The sequence below is a fragment of the Balaenoptera physalus genome, assembly GCF_965194825.1.
Source record: "Balaenoptera physalus genome assembly, chromosome: Y".
NCBI lineage: Eukaryota > Metazoa > Chordata > Mammalia > Artiodactyla > Balaenopteridae > Balaenoptera > Balaenoptera physalus.
This window is the reverse complement of record NC_138904.1, coordinates 6,780,292-6,796,637: the sequence shown is the minus strand read 5'-3', so window position 1 is coordinate 6,796,637 and position 16,346 is coordinate 6,780,292. Positions and strand designations below refer to the sequence as shown.

At 49.8% G+C, this 16,346-nt stretch overlaps 1 protein-coding gene across 4 annotated transcripts in view; it reads right to left on the bottom strand.

The window, feature by feature from the left end:
• TBL1X (transducin beta like 1 X-linked) overlaps positions 1 to 15,349 on the bottom strand; it is a 226,544-nt gene extending 211,195 nt beyond the window's left edge. For 2 of the 4 annotated variants that reach the window (XM_082448103.1, XM_082448106.1), the window contains exon 1: positions 15,120 to 15,347. The gene's annotated coding sequence lies outside the window, so the exon portion shown is untranslated. Of the gene's footprint in view, positions 1 to 15,119 lie in introns of all 4 variants that reach the window. The other 2 variants (XM_082448104.1, XM_082448105.1) reach the window with 2 other exon arrangements.
• Positions 15,350 to 16,346: the final 997 nt, after the last annotated feature.

Here is a 16,346-nt window from a genome sequence, read left to right as displayed (position 1 = left end):
CTGGAGCCTGTGCTCCACGATGAAGAGTGGCCCCCGCTCGCCGCAACTAGAGAAAGCCCTTGCACAGAAACGAAGACCCAACACAGCCCAAAATAAATAAATAAATAAATAAATAAAAAGGAATTCCTTTTAAAAAAAAAAATGCGAAGCTTGGTGACTGAGACCATAAGCAACGTTAGAAGACAAGGAACCGCCTAGGAGAGAAATATTTGGAACACCTAACGATCAGAGTCTACAGAGACCTCCTCTAAGGCACGCGTGGGCCTCAGACCAGGAGCGCCAGCATCAGCGGGGAACTTGCTGGACATGCAGCGTCTCGGGCCCCACCCAGACTTACTGACTCAGAAATCCTGGGGATGGGGCCTGGCAACCTGCGTTTTCACAAGCCCTCCACAGGGTGCTGGTACACAGTGAAGTTTGAGAACCACTGGTAAGGTCACAGAAATATTTAGAGCAGCACTATTCATAATAACCCCCAAAATGGAAACAAGCCAGATGTCCAACAACGGGTGAATGGATCAACGGCCATGCGTCCAAAGCTGATGGAATCCTACCCAGTTACAAAAAGGGATGAATTAGTGGCACAGGCCACAACATGGATAAAGCCGAAAATCACCATGCTGAGTGAAAGAAGCCAGGCAAAATAATGAGTACATATTGTGATTTCACTGATATAAAATTCTAGGATATGCAAACTAACCTATCTAGTAATAGAAAGCCATCAATGGTTGCCCGGAGGCGGAGGGAAGCAGAGAGAGATTACAGAAAGGCACAGGGAAATTTGGAAGCCACGAAAATACGTGTTATCTTGATATGCACGTGTCCGAGAAGCCAGCACCGCAATCAAGACAGCAAACATAGGAGAAAACTGACGAACGTGCACACCTTACACACGCCTGGTTTACTGTACTTCAACTGCACCTTAACAAAGCGGTAAAAAACGCAAGCAAGCAGATGCAGCAAAACCAGTGTGATATGAGCCCGTATAGATAAACACGCAAGACCACACAGCTGTACGTGCACAGCTGAACGTGCCAGAAACAGACTCTCCCACATCGCACTGCGGACTGTTAATATCGGTTGTTCTGCCGGAGGAGCTGGACGCTACAGCCCCACAGTGCGGGAACTCAGGGAAACCAGCATGTTCTCAGGTGTCACCTGAGAAACAGGAACGAGCTCAGAACAGGAAGAAGAAACAAAAACCAGAATCTGTCCAGAGGAAAAGCCTTGTATTTTGGAAGACCCCAAAGCAAGGCCGGCTGCAGGGGTGCAGGCAGGGAGAGGCCCCCAGGGTAGAAACACGCGCCGCAGGGGTGCGGGGCAGCTCCTGCTGGGAGATGCAGGACAGAGAAGGGGACGCACGCAGGTAAGCGGGCTGGGGCCCAGGCAGGGGGCCCTGAACTTCTCAGGGGGCTCAAAGGTTGACCAGACGAAGAAAACAAGGGGTGGAGGCCTGGCTATTATGACACCCTGCGCACTCCGGGAAGCAACTGAAAACCCTATAGAAACCGAGAGAAACCAAAACCCCGGAGGGAGGGCCGTGGGCCGTAAGCAGAGCACTGAAAGGCTGGGCTCACAGCAGGCACTCCCTTCCAGCACAGTCATCACGTGTAGTCCTTACTCAGGCTTAGGATCTTTCGCCCTCCTTTCTCAGTTCTCGGGGAAGAGATAAGGATCAAGTGTGATTTCCAGACCAAAGCCAAGGGGTGGCCCCAGACGTCTCGTGTAATTTCGCTGTTTATTTGTAAATGAATACTTCTAAAGGAATTTCTTTTCTCTCTAAAGTTAGCTCCCAAAACCTTGCTTGTCCTTTGCTTTAGAAAAAGATCCATATTTCCCTGGAATGCATGAGGACTGAAAGATTTCTGAACTTTTTTTGTAAGTCTGATGGGGGATTTAGTCCTTCAACTTTACTAAGCCTTTAACCACGAGAGTCAAGCTTCTAAGGCAGGGTACTTGACCTCGGCACTAAGGACCTCTTGGGCTGAGTAATTCTTTGTGGGCCTTGGGGCCTCATCCCCTGCGTTACAGGATGCTGGGCAGCGGCCCTGACCTCTATCCACTAGATGCCAGTGACACCCCTTCCCCATTGGTAACAACCAGAAAGGCCCCCAGGCATCGTCCAGCGTCCCTTGGGAGCAAAACTGCCCTTGGTGGAGGACCACTGAGCTAAGGTATTTCCCGACCAAGATGGAACTTCCGTCAAAGTCTAACATCCAATGCCATGAAAGAAACAGGACGGGATTTCAAGAAGGAGGCAGCAGGGGCATGGAGGGTTGACTGCCCTATGGCTGTGTCCTGGGTTCTCCAGGGACTGAGCCCATCACTGTAAACGCAGTTCCTTTTCCAGACTCCTCACCTGTCCAGTGCAGCCCTTTATGCACAATTCTTCACGATTAACACGACCCTAAATATACGATGAACTCCTCTAGATTCACAGTTTGCTGACTACAAGTAAACGTTTCTCTCTTTTTTTTTTTTTTTGGCCGTGCCTGCCGCAAGGGCATGCGGGATCTTAGTTCACCGACCAGGGATCAAACTTGTGCCCCCTGCAGTGGAAGCGCAGAGTCTTAACTACTGAACTGCCAGGGAAGCCCCTAAACGTAAACGTTTTTGTCTTTTTACAGAGCGACTTACTTCCCGCATGGCTCCACCTTGAGAGCTTGCAACCAACCCATCACTATCCTGATTTTACAGGGAGGAAACCAAGGCTCCTCGTCGCGTCCTGCACTCTCCCCACGTATCCCTCTCCTGGACAGGGGGCGGGGAAGGTTCACTAAATCACCGCTCACCATCGGGCTCTGAGCAAAGGGAAATCTACAGAGACAGAAAGGAGATTAGTGGCTGCCTGGGGCTGGCAGGGGGAGCAGGAATGGATGACGTGACGTTCCCGAAGACGTGAGTGATCTTATTGGGGAATGAAAATGTTTGAAACCTGGATGATGACCGATGACCGCACCACTCGGTAAACTGACTAAAAATCACTGAAACTGCACACTTGAAACGGGTGCTTTTTATGGTATGTAATTTATACCTCAGTAACACTGTTCCTGAAAATCAACTAGACCTTAAACGGGATCTAGAGAGCTTCGTGAAATTAATCACCACAAGTGGCCATCTACAGCCATCCCAAGGCCGAGCAAACATCTATGGCAAACCCAAATAAAACAAAGTATCACATAGCTTGCAAAAGGAATGACAGCCCAACCTGAATCTACAGTGTGTCCAACTCAATACTAGGAACTATAGAACAACCAAACTGCCCAATGGCAGCAGTGTGGAGAGAGAGAAATTCTACTCTGATGAACATCTGGGCCATCAGAAACCCATACAGAAAAATACATTTCTTGTCCAAATATAGAACATTCAATGGAAAAGCAAACACGACAGATAATTCAAGAAGGTTGAACATACTCTTAGATAGCAAAGTATGAACCAAACCCAAACTTCCCTTAAAGCAAAAGCCACGCAGAAAAATGGGACCCCAGCTTACCCCTCTATTGTGCCAGGAGCTGAGAAAATTAAAATTCACAAAGGACAGCTTATTCTGTGCACCATTTCATGTTTAAATATGAATTGGGAAATAGTGAAAACACACAGTCTCTGGTTTTATTCAGTTAACTTTTCTGGAAACACAGGATGATCAAAAAATTACATAATGGAATTAAAAACTATTAACTATTGGGCGAACAGGAGCTGTACCTACTGAGAGAAAAAGGAACTATTTCCATGAGCTAATCTTATCCTATATTTAGTTTGAGTATACTCATGTAATTAACCAGGGGTGTATAATTTTGCTAACTTCAAATTTCCAGTTGTAAAGCCCCACATACAATTATCTGAACTACAATTGATTTTTATTTTTGTGGGAAAATGAAGATAGCTAATTTTAATAACCCAAGCTTCCCAAGAAGAAGTAACTGCCTTCCTTGACAGAAATTACGTGAATGGTAATTCACAACGCCACAAACTGTTTTTAGATCTTCCCTCAAAGGTTAGCATACTTGGAGAGTTCATGTCCCGCTGACTCAACCATTTGGTGCTACTATTCCCCTACGTTCCTGCTCTGTACACCTGTGCCTCTAATTCCCAGAGAGTATACACAGATCTCTGCACTTCATGAGTACCTGAGGTATGCATTTAGGAAATAAAATCAAATTTTGTGCCCACTTCTGCGAACAGTCTCAGGATGGGGCTATTCTCGGATACATCTCTGAATATTATTTAGGGTAATTTGGCTGGCAAATAATCACATGAATAATTATTAGAAAATTATCAACAACAAAGACAGAAAAAGATTCCTGTCCAGAGCTGAAGCGATTGACCAGTGTCTAGCTGACCTGCTGGCAATAAGAAGTCAGGACTTGGACAAGGCTCAAGGAAACCGGCTAAAAGCAAAATACTTTGTGTAATTTCTCCCTCCTCTTAGATGGGCAGGCACGGGGCAGATAAAGGACATTCCCCAAGACTTTCATTAAAACTAAATTTGTTACAGGAGCTTGAATGTCCTGATCTCTGGAGAGCAGAGACAAAGGTGCACAATGTAGATGTCAAAAATTCTACTTCCTGGGAATTCCCTGGCCGTCCAGTGGTTGGAACTCTGTGCTTTCACTGCCGAGGGCCTGGGTTCGATCCCTGGTGGGGGAACTAAGATCCCGCAGGCCACGTGGTGCAGACAAAAAAAAAAATTCTACTTCCTGCTTCTCCCCTCTTCACAGTAGGTGCCTTCTGAATTATTACTGTAAAGAGAAGCAATCTTTTTTATTTTTAAGTAGGAGATAAATATATTATTCTACCAAAGGACAAATGAATGTCCACGGGGATCCTGACGAGAGTGAAATGAGGTGTGGTCCTGGTGCCCCGACGGTACGGAGAACAAGAGCATCGTTAGCTGCAGGCGTCTGCATGCACAGTGCAGGTCTCTGCTTCCCTTTACAAACAAAGCTACGCTGCAAACTCAGTATCCACAAAGGGAAAAATAGGCACAAACACCAAAACCGAAGCTAACGTATCAATCATTTCAAATTAAACAAACAAAAACGCTGCTGTGGAAACCTGGAACTACTTGCGGTCAACATTTAGTGTCATGAAAACCAAAGCTTCAGCCATTCTCAGCAAACGACCTCAGCCAAAGACCTGAAGTTTGGAGGTGAGTCCTATGTCTCACCTCCACAGCCCACAATGTGGTCTGGGTTGTGAATGTAACTTTTGTATTTATTTACTCTCTGTAACTAACACCAGTAATACAGCATCAACCAAAATGACAGTTTTCTCTTTTAAAAAGCCTCTAATGTGAAATGCAAAAAGTAAAAAACTAAAAGATTTAATAACAACCATGATGGATGAAATATGTTTCTGGAAAAAAACAACAACAAATAAACAGCCAGACTGAAGGCACCCAGAGACTTTTATCACAACCCAGTTCCAGCGCTATCTCACATCTTTTAAAGTTTGAATCACGTATTCGACAAAAAGCCTGGTTTTTGGGAGCCCTGAGGGCATCCGTCAATGAAAGCAGCTGATTTATAAACAGAATTAAGTGATTATGAAAACACTGCAGCGTCATGAAATGCTTAAAAAGCACAGCATTGTTCCAAAGTTTCCTCGTGCACCTGCAACTGGGATATTGTCATCTGGTTCTGAAACACAAATATTTTTTCAGCTTTAAAAACACGCACAATCCTGTAGATCCAAAACGTGCCCAGTACCCTGTCAACGTTGTTCTTTCTTCCCCAAATCACATCATTAATAGCTGTGCCTCTGGAGGGATGTCCAATCTTTAAGCTGGCAGATCTCAGTCACAACACATGTGTGTGTATACACACACACACACACATCGTGGCAGGGGAATACATCTGTGTCCCACTTTATTCAGGGACTTCAATATCAGCCCCTCATCACCTCTGGGGACCCCATCAGTGATCTCTAGATGCTTTTTCATTGCATATCCCTCTCAGTGAAAACCTTTTAAGCATTAACTCCAACTCATGTAACGTATTAACTAGAGATAACACACAACAAACATTATATGCATTTTTCATAGACCACAAATAGACATTTTGTAACTATTAAATAAAAATACATAAACAGAGAACTTAAGTTTCTTCCTGCACTCCAGTAAATCGCATTGTCACTGCCAGAGGATATGCAGTCCACTTGGGAGCCCACTTTGTGAATTAAAACCTGAGACAAGGCATTTCTGTCACCCTCTGCCCCAACTAAACATGGAGACTATTGGTTTCAAGGAAATGTACTAGGAGGCCCATGAAATTTATCAGGCAAGTCTAATTTCCACAGGCCTCTCCCCTTGTTCTCATCTGGTCTACAACAATTTCTGTCATGCACTGGACACATGAGATCATTACTTCTTATTTTCACCAACTTCTGAGCTGGGTGCCCCTCCAACGCTGTTTCTCCTGGCAAGGCTTTTTGAAGAATTACGCTACAGATCTCTGGAAATTGTTGAAACTGGCACAGAATCATCGTGCATCTTAGAAATACAAACCTAATGTGATTTTTTTTCATAATCAAATTAGGAGTTAAACCAAAGCGTGTCTCCCAAGACTGACCTGTGACTGTCAGGGACTGGCAACCCTTGTTTTTACGTTGATAACTGTGAATACTTGAGTCTTTACCAACACAGAGTTGGCATTCAAGTTTCAAGGGATTAGAATGCCTGATAAGATTCTGCTGGGAAAAGAACCTAAGGCAAGGACCCAAGTTTATTCTGTCTCCCAAATGAATCAAATGGTAGAGACATCAGTTCTCTGCTCAGTTGCTTTTCTAAATACAGCCTAAAACTCGGCAACCACCTGGAACTTTATAGGTGCTGAGAATTATGTTTGCATACCGGTGCTACAGATGTCTGCATCATATGAACGGGGTAACATCCCTCCAACTCCACTTTCTCATTTCTCATCTTCAAACGGATGGATGTCAAGATAAGAAGGGTACCTCGACGGGTGGAGCTGACCCAGCTAAGGCTAAAAATCACCCCAACGCACTAGAAACAAAAAGCACTGCTCAGTTACACAGAATTTTCTCCAGTTCCCAATCATGACTTACGTGGTCTTACCATATTAAAGTATTTGTTATTACTGATTTAAGAAATAAAATGGCATCACATACAGTAAGCTTCTTTTGCCCAAATTTCCATCTATCGGAAAGTTTAAACAAGCAGAAGTGTTTGCAAATTCGATACCGGATGTTCACACAGACTCTAAAGCCCAATGACAAAGGGCAAGTCTATAATAGTATGAGCCAAGCTCTCCCAAGAAGCGGACAGTGTCCCTCTAGCCTTGCTCCAACGTGGATGAGGCTGGGTGTCCAGGTTGCGGTAGACATGAGGAAAGTCTTCAACATCTTGGAGAGAGAGAAGGTGATCATCACGCCGGTGGCGGGGTGGGGGTGGGGGGGCGGGGAGAGTCCTCACCTCCTCCTGCCTCTGTATTCTCCCTGGGGGTTGGTGGTAAGTGTTCCAGAAAGGAAAGTGCTCCGGGCTGGCTATCTCGGGTCATATTCTGGGTTCCAGGCTCAAGGGAAGTAAGCAAAGAAAACTCTCATGTTTTCTTTTCAGTATTCCAGCTCCATCCACCACGATAGGAAAAAATGACAGGAATTCAAGGCAGAGACACTCTCTTCAAGAATAAACACTATGAATTTTGCCGTGAGCATTGTTTGTGCTTATTTTACAGGGTCTCCTGAAACTGGGAAACTACAACACTCGTAAGAGTTATTCAGAGGCACCCCACAGCCCAAAGTGTCTTCTGAATTGCTGGGGTCTTTTTTTACAGTAAAACATGCAACTAACTTAGCAATGTTAAGTTGAATATTGTTTATTTCAATCATGGGTAAAATGATAGTTAAAGCATGGAACACAGTTTACCCAAATTGCTAGTTAATATAAAACCACCATAATCCTTAACCTACAAAAGTGTTAAAAAAAAAAAAAAAAAAAAAAAGAGCCTACGCAACATTTAACGTGTGCCTTTTCCACGTTACAATCCGCAAACACGGGGTAGGAGAGGCCTCAAGATCAGCTCATCAAGCCTTTCACTCTACACGTGAGGACACACACAGGTTCAACAACTTCACACAAGCAGGCAGGCAACCCAAGGCAGGACACAAGTGACCAAAACGCCAGGCAAAGGATTCTCTAGAAAACATGATATTCCTTACGTGATCACAAATAGTGAGATTACGACCCAAGGTAATATTCAGGTTAACAACCACATAGAAACACAGACGTAGGAATTTATTTCTACAACAAACTAATTCAAACACAACTGGATATTTTTAGTATACTTTTTAGTCACGTTATCAACCCACTGGGAAAACCACGCCTCTTAATGTGTGTCCTGTTTTTGAAACTAAAGACATGAGTCTAACCTACTGATACATTTTACATAGTACTGCTCCAGAAACAGTCTCTGAAAGTGCATCCAAAAATGTCCCATCTCAACTGATTTGGCAGCAAGGATCAACTGGCATAGGAAATGTGCAAATCCTATAGGCAGCTCCAACAAGATACCCGATATTTTTTCACTATGATTTCTTACAAGTATTAAGAAGCTCTAAGTTTTGGCTTTTCCTTGCTTTTGATAATATCCACAGTGCAAAATCATTCTGAGAAAAACACATGGGCCCAAGTGTGCTACAGTATAAAATTCATGAGTCAAGGAAGGTGCTCGAAGAGTGGAGCAATTCACTATTAGGCATTTCATCCTGAGTTAAAATGTGATTACCGAGACCAGGAGAGCAGAGCTGATCGGCAGGTGCCCCGAGTTAGGGGCTGAGGGAGTGGGGAGTATGGAGGGAAAGCACCACGGACACCTTTGGGGTGACGGAATTTAGTTTTTTGGTATCCTGATGATGGTGGTGGTTACAGAAATTTAAGCATGCTGAAATTCATAATTTATCACATAGTAAATTTAGGAAATATACAGAGAATACATATGTGTCTGAATACAGCACATGTGTGTGTTTGTGTGCGTATGCCAGCCCTGAAATTTAACTTAAGAAAAGCAAGCAAGCAATTGATGGAGACCACCGTAACTAAAAAAGATATATTATTATTGTCATTATTGGACATTTCCACACCAATTCCCAACTTCAGAGTAGAGGAAAACCTAAGGACACTGGGCTCCAAGCATGATAATAATCCTCCTTCTGTTAATACAAGCCTGAGAAACAGATTTTATTTTCTTTCTCTCTCAAGAAGAAAACTAAGGCTAGAGAAGGTAACACGTGCCCAGAGGCGGTCAGTGCATGGTGAGCTGGCTGCAAACCAAGTTTCCCTCAGAGCCACGTCCCCGACCCCATGATCACCAGGAGCCCACAGGGCCCCCAACCAGGCTGGGCTTGGCACTCCTCTGGGGGGGGGGGGGTCACAGGCCACGGGCTGGCTCAGGAGGACCAGACTCCAGGTGCCAGCAGTGCCCATTCGTGGGAGAGGGCCCCACTGCAGGTCCGCACCCAGCTGCCCCCAGCCGTTCACGAATCAACTACTCACAGGAGAGGACAAGGCCTGCAACAGCATCCAGAGTCCTGCAGGCCGCAAACGCCTCCCACACTGATGTGTCCGCCCGCCCTCCCAAGCACGGCGGTGGAGGTTACCCCAAGTCCAGGTTAACCGACATCTCGCTGGGCACAGAGAGGGTCCGAAAACAGCAGACAGGTACCGGGTGTTCCCCTGATAAATACCCAAGTCCCAAGAAGCCGACCAAAGGTGAGACCCGGTAAATCTGCAATGACATCCGCAAAACCAGCAGGAAGGAACCGTGCAGGCGCGCTGGCATCGGGGCTCTAAAATACTCGAGTTGAGACAGAGCTCAGGCGACTCGCAGCCGCCCCCCGCCCCCAACACCTCCTGGCCTTGCGCCGCTCCCGCCATCCGCTTCCCACCTCCTCCTTTCCCGCCATCCGCTTCCCACCTCCTCCTTTCCCTTCTCATTTACTTCCTAATGTATCCCAAAACGGCCTACGGGAGCCGGAGCCGTGAGAACCACAGCGCCGGATACCCATCTTGACATCCAGCTGCCCGTGGACCTTGCTCAAGACAGGACTGCACGGCTGACAGCAGAACTCAGGGCTGGTGTCTCCACCCTGGCATCACGGGCATTAAGCGCCGGGTCGCTCTCTGGGGTGGGTCTGTCCCGTGCACTGTGGGATGTTACGCAGCATCCACGGACCCCCCCCGTCCCCCCCCCCCGGACGCCAGGAGCATCACCGTCCCCCTCCCCCAACTTGTGACAACCACACGTCTCCAGATAGTGCCAAAAGCTGCTTGACGGTAGGGGACAAAACTGCCCTGAGAACCATGGGCTGACCACAAGCTTCTAGAGCTCAACGCTGAAAACACGGTTCCAGTAAGCCACCATCTCCGCTACCTTCGTCCCTACGACGTCCCTTTCTCTCGAACCTGCGAGTCACACGCTCCATCTCCACCTCTTCCTTCCCAACTACCAAGAACAAACCAAAGCCATGGAAACGGTACCCAACTTCCTCCATCAGAAGAAAATACTCTCTCCTCTGTTTCCAAGTTTAAATTTGCTCCAATTTAACTTTTCGATGGCTTCCAGTTCACATCTGCAATCTTCAATCAGGCAGTGGATTCTCAATAAATATTTGACGACGGCGATAATGCACAGAAGTGCTTTGCAGGAGGCGGCCACCTCCATGGTCAAGTTCCCGGGGAGCACATTCCTTAATGACTGCGTTTTTCCCCTGAGGTTTTAAACTCATTTTCTCAGAGCAGGCTCTCTTTCCCTCTACAAACATGTTGACTGTTTGTCCCTTCCCACATCCAGCGTTTATTTTGGTTGCTGGGTCTCGCTCTGCTCACGTGGCCGGGGCCATCCAGTTGGTCGAGCCCCAAGGAAAGGATGGACAGGAGGGAGGGCCAAGGAGGGCAAGACCCGAGGGAGAAACTCACATCCAGTCTCCACTCACGAGGCCAGTTACTTCCTTCACGCTAAAAATAGGTATGGAAAAAAAAAAAAAAGTTTATCTTTCCAACTTAAAAAAAAAAAAAAGTTTACAAAATGATTTTAGTCTTGCTTCCTGATTGAAACTATTTTTTAAACGTCTTGGGTGGTGAAAGATTAACAACTTATTGGAAGTCACGTACTCTTCTTTTTTAAGGGAGAAAAAGGAGGCAAATGCAAGGTATCCGGGGACACCACACCTGGGACAGTCTCGCCTCACAGGGCAGAGTGATCGTGCTTGTCCTCTGGCCCGGGTCAGGCCTGGCAATAACCACGTGTGCAGAGCCCAAGACCCAGACACCTGGCGGAAAGCTCAAGAAGGGGGCAGCCTCAGGGTTGGGGTGTGGGGTCCTCCCTCCCAATAGGTAACTGATGAAGGGTCTGAATTCCTGACACTCAGGACCTACATGAGATGGCTCTTGTGGGCCTGGCTTCCCTCTGCAGGAACCCATTGCCCGCCTCTGGAAGAGAATCATGGATATCCCAGGTGTCTCAAAAGCTTGACAGGTCACAGCAGTCCTGAGAGAAAGCAAGAGTGAGGACAAATGGCAGAGGGGGATCTGGGAAGTCACCTCTCTCACAGATGCAAAACTGGGTTTTTCCCCCCAACCACAAATAAAATTTCTAATACGTTGCTATAAAAAAATACAAAAGACTATGCAAAGAACACACCAACTAATAAAAATAACATCCTGACTCAGGGACCAGTATACAGGAAACGGCCAGCACTCAGCCGCTTTTAAAAAATACTTTGACTATTGTTAAGCCTCACTTTGTTGGAAGGATTCCTGATCAGTCTTTTAATAAGAGAAGATTTTACCCTCAAGAAATTAAACCTTAAAACTTAAGACATAAACTTGGGGGGAGGGGTAGGTAGCCCATGGCGAACACCGCTTTAAACATATCAGATAAGGCCTCTAAATCACCTACGAGGGGCTTCACTGATGGTGACACCTTGGGCTCCCCACCATCCCAAGAGATGTTCGCCACGACACACTCAAAGGCAGGCAACATGGGGACTGGCTATGCCATTTTTCAGATGGGGAAACTGAGGCACAAAGACACTAAATGCCGTGTCCAAGGTTAAATACTCAGTGAGAGACTCCAGCTTGGAGTTCTGGTTTTCTAATTCAAAAGTGATCCAAACCACCTCAATCTAAAAAACCACAGCTGTCAACCTCACTGAAATCACTTTCCTAGGTCACCTGCTAGCTGAAATGGGCCTGCCTTTTTTTTTTTAAAAGTCTACCAGTAAATTATTTCAAACTCTTACAGCCTCTCCCCTCCTCCCACAAAAAGTAAACTAACTCTCTTTACTGCCTTCTTTATTAATCCTTACTTGCAGTAACTATAAAGAATCGCCTTCCAATAGAACGTTCTGCAAGTTCTGCGCTGTCCCAATATGGCGGCCACTAGTTACACACATCTATTGGGTATGTGAATTATGGGTAGAGCACTGAAAGAACAGAATTGTTTATTTTAGTAACAACAGAATTGTTACTGAATTTTAGTTAATTTGAATCTAAATATGCACATGTTGGCTAGTGGCTGCCACACCGGATAATTAAGCTATAGATGAAAACAATCTTTCCACTGTGGTGGACATTTCATGATTTCTGCTGAGATTCATCTAGGTGTACAAACAGATTTCAATGTAGGTTCTTCTGTGTGGGAGAGGGAGAGAAAGAGAGAGAGAGAGAGAGAAAGAGAGAAATTGTGTGTGTGTGTGTGTGTGTGTGTGTGTGTGTGTGTGTAATTTAACGAGCTTGTCTCCAAGTGGGAAGATTCACACTATGTATACACAGGAAAGCAAAATAACACCAAGCTTAAGAGCTGGGCTTTCGGAATCAAACAATCCTCCCTCTACCATATATTAACAAGTCAGTGTCCTCTGAAGTAGAATGAAAATAATTGCTGCACACAGGGCATTAAGTGCCTGTAAAATCCTCACTGCATGGCATTAGAGTAACATTAGGAAAATTACTCTACCTGCACAATACCGTAACAACTAAAACTTACAGGCAGCGTTGTAGTTTTCAAAAAAATTACACGTACATTCCCTCTTTCTGTCCTTGCACTACCCAATGAGCACCACGATTTCAGTTCCCGTTTTTATTTTTACACATACAGAAAACGACACTCAGAAGAGTTACAGGACTTGAAGGTCAATGGTAGAGCAGAACAACAGGGTGGGCCCTTTCACTAGTTCAGGCCAAACGGGGACAAAGGCTGCTTTTCTAGCAAAGCGTTAGATGTCCTGATGGAGCTGGACTCGGGCTCTATTCCCCTTTCTGCTGGCTAGCGCTGAAACCCTCCTAACAGCTCACCCAGGTAGACTCATGATGCCATCACACAGATAAGACAACTGAGACTCCCATGGTTAAAGGTGAGATTCGAGACCAACTAGGATACCACACACTTCATTTAAACACCCAAACTTTCAGGAGGGGTGAGCTTTGGGAGATTTAAGGGTCAAGGTGTGAAATTTAAATGAGGGGTGTTGACAATTCCTGGAGTGACTTAAGCCCTGGACAGAAGCACAAGAAGAGCCAACCTCAGAAGATCCAATGACACACACCCTGCTGTGCACAACACCAAATCAACACCTGAAGTCTCCATTTTCGTCCCACAGGTGTGTGTTCCCTTCAGGTATAGAATATCCTTAAGGGGCTATCTTAATAAGTGGGTCAAGTGATGCACTTCAACTTTCATCCCTGGATTCATCATCCAGCTGGGGGGTTTTCCACGAAAATCTGCCGTACGTTTGAGATATTAACATCCCTAAACATAAAAGAGTCATCTTCACGTCTCAACTGTTCCATACTCAACATTCGCGCCCCCCTCCCACCCATCGCGTCTTTCCTAGGAATGACTAGTTGTAAACTTTTCATAAAATCGTCCTGGGCAATTTCCTACACCGAGGCCACCGTTCAGGACGGAAGAGTGGCGCTCCCCTCCCCCTCCCAGGCTGGAGTCCCGCCCCTCCCCTTTCAGGTTAACCCAGGGACCCAGGCGGCGCGCCTGGAGAGAAAAATATCCAGCAGTCAGGTCAAACCACATGTGACAAAGCAAAGCAGAAACCGTGGCATAAGGAATAGGGCATGGGTTTCTGTTTCTTTTGGGGTTCTGCTCTACAACATCAGCGACAGAAAAGAAAGAAGGAAAAAAAAAAAAAACACCCCACCTCCGACTCTAACTTTGTGGAATTTCCAAAGCGAGGGGCTCGGAGAATGCGAGGCCGTGCTAAGAACGAGCCCCGGCGCGGGCCTCACCGCGCACGGACAGCGCACGTGAAGGGCAGGCCCTAACCCAGCGCCCGCGGGCCTCTGGCAGCCCCCAACTGTCAAGGACCCGGCGACCTCCGGCGACCCCCGAAGGCGCGCCCCACCCCGTTCCGAACACCGGCCCCCGTGGGCAAGGTCCCCCTGGGGAGCAGCGCCCAGGACGCGAATCTGGGGGCACCCCTCCCCCCAGCCCGGGAGCAACAGGTCTGCAGCCTCCCCAGGCCGCGCTCCGCAGACCCGGCCCGACCAGGGACGCCCCCCGTCCGCCGAAGTCGCCCCCAGCCCGCACTCCTCGCCCGGGCTGGGGAGCTCCCGACTTCCTTGACAGTTTCTGCGGCTCATGAACTGAGCCGCCCAGGGCCCGCGCCGCCGCGCTTCCAGCCGGCCCGGGGCTGGCCGGCCCGCGCCCGGGGATGAATGGGGCTCCCCTCCCCCCACGGGGGATCCCGTGGCAGCGCAGGTCCGTCCAGCCAACCCCGGGTTGGGCAGACAAAGGGGCACCGGGGGACAAATCGAGCGCTTCCCCAAACTTGCCGGCCGCCTCCCCCTCCCCGAAACAAAGGAGCCCCCCAGCCTCCGCCCGCCCCCAACGCGCCGGCACTTTGGGGAGCAGCCAAAACGGGGTATTGTGCAGCCTGCAGGGAGCGCGCCGCACCCCAGCCCAAGCCCGAGAGACACTTGGGGACCTGCCCCTCCAAAGCCCCGGAGGCGGACGGAGCGTGCGGGCGCCCCAGGCCGCCGGCCTGACCCCGGAGGAAGGGAACCGCCGGCCCCCACGCGGGACAAGTTGGCGCCCCCCCCGCCCCACCCCGCGCCCGGCCAGCCGGCCGGCCGAGCCCCGCGCACTCACCTCGCCGCGAGCAGCACAACTTGCGGCGGCGCCGCCGCCCCGAACCTCCCTCCGGCCGGCCGTCGCCAAGCCCGGGCCGTGCCGCGGCCGAGGAGGGCCCGGCACCCGGAGCAGCCGCGCGCCGCCCCCGGGCCGCCCCCGCCCCGCCGCAGCCGAGTCCCCGAGAGGCGCGGGCGCTGGAAAGTTTCGGATGCCGAATGGCGGCCGAGGGCGCTGCGGCGGCGGCGGCGGCGGCGGCGGCGGCGGCGGCGGGGCGGGGGCGCTGGCGGCACCTCGCTCCCGAGCGCAGAGAGTGCGGGGGGGTGGGGGGGGCTGGGGCGGGAGTGGTGGCGGCGGCAGAGGGCGGGACGGCAGGAGGGACCGGCACGGGCAGTGACCTCCGGGGGGAGCGGCCGCCAGCGCGCCGACCCCGGCCGGGAGGACTGCCAGGGAGGCCGCCTCCGCCGCCGGGCCGGCCCCTCCCCCCACGGCGCCCAGCCCGCACCCTCCCCCACCGCCGGGGAACGGGAGCCCGGGTCCTCCCCCCCGACACCCCCCCACACGCCCCGGGGGGGAGGGGCGCGTCCCAAGCCGGTCCCTCCCCCACGGAGGGTGAGGCCACCAGGCCTGCCCTCCCCCACAGCCAAGAGGGGGAGAGTCCGCCCCCAACACAGCCCCTCCCCCAGGGCTCCAGGGAAGACTCGCGTCCTGAGCCGCCCCGTCCCCACGGCGGGGGAACCTGCAACCCTCCCCCGTCCCTCACCCCTGACTCTGCTCTCCCCGCCGCGCTCGGGGTGGCTGAAGGGAACCCGGGTCTCCCTAGTGTAGCCGAACCCCGTCCCTTCCTCGTGGCCTCCATGCGGGCGGAAGGAGACGCAGGCCTGTGCCCACCCCGTCCCAGGCCCGGACCCAGCCAGGAGGGGACAGGAGCCCGGTCACCAGCACCGCGGTTTCCAGGGGAGGGGGGAACCGGGCCACCGCTCTGTTACCCTCCCCCACCTCCAAGAAGCAGCCGCCCAGCTGCCCTAGCAGAACCCCTGCAACCTGCCTGAGGACGCCGCTCCCTCAAAATCGGCGGCTGGGAGGGCATCCCAATGGTCTCCTCCCCTCCCCGGAAAAGTGGGGGCCCAGGGGGGAGCCTCGACCTTTGCAAAATGCCTCCAGCGAAGAGCCGGCAGTGCGTGGGGAGAAAGAAACTCGGGCCCAGCGGGGTGGAGGCTCCCGGCGGGGGCAGGGGGAAGAAGCCGG